The following is a 655-nucleotide window of genomic DNA, read 5'->3' as shown; positions in this document are numbered from 1 at the left end:
TTGAACAAGACTGCTGACCATTGAACAACCTGCTTAGGTTGTGGAGTCTCCTTCTCTGGAGACATTCAAAACCCACCTGGACGCCTTTCTATGTGATCTCATTTAGGTTCCTGCTCTGGCAGGGGGATTGGACTAGATGATCTTTCGAGGTCCCTTCCAATCCCTGACATTCTGTGGTTCTGTGACCTAGTGCTGAGACCACTCACCTTTGCCAGTGAACCCTGGTCCTACCAGCTCAGATCCTCTTCATCTATAGGGTAGACCCAAGCAGTATAGTTCAGGAAGGTACAGGCCTGTTCTGCACCTTGACCAGAGCAGATGTAAACTTAATCTTCTGTGGACGGACCAGTGCCCCTTCAGTCTGACCTGGGGGCTCTGTTCCCACCCCCTCCCCTTCCTTCAGCTTCTCCGTATTTTCTCACCCTCTCTGTAACCACCTGAGGCTTTCCCTCCTTCCCACCCTGCTTGGAGCCGTTTGTCATGACCGGATTGGCGACGTCCCCACCCTGCCCTGGTTCATCTTTCCCCCCGCCAGTGCCATCACTCTTGCAGTTAGGCCTGTGCCCTCTGGAGACAGTTAGGAAGGCAGCCGGCCCAGAAAATCCCAGGGGAACGGGTTTCCTTGCAGCATCTCCTTCTGCCGCCCTTCCCACTC

Source organism: Antrostomus carolinensis, unplaced genomic scaffold (genome assembly GCF_000700745.2).
Source record: "Antrostomus carolinensis isolate BGI_N321 unplaced genomic scaffold, ASM70074v2 scaffold28963, whole genome shotgun sequence".
Lineage (NCBI taxonomy): Eukaryota > Metazoa > Chordata > Aves > Caprimulgiformes > Caprimulgidae > Antrostomus > Antrostomus carolinensis.
Note: the sequence above shows the minus strand (reverse complement) of the source record.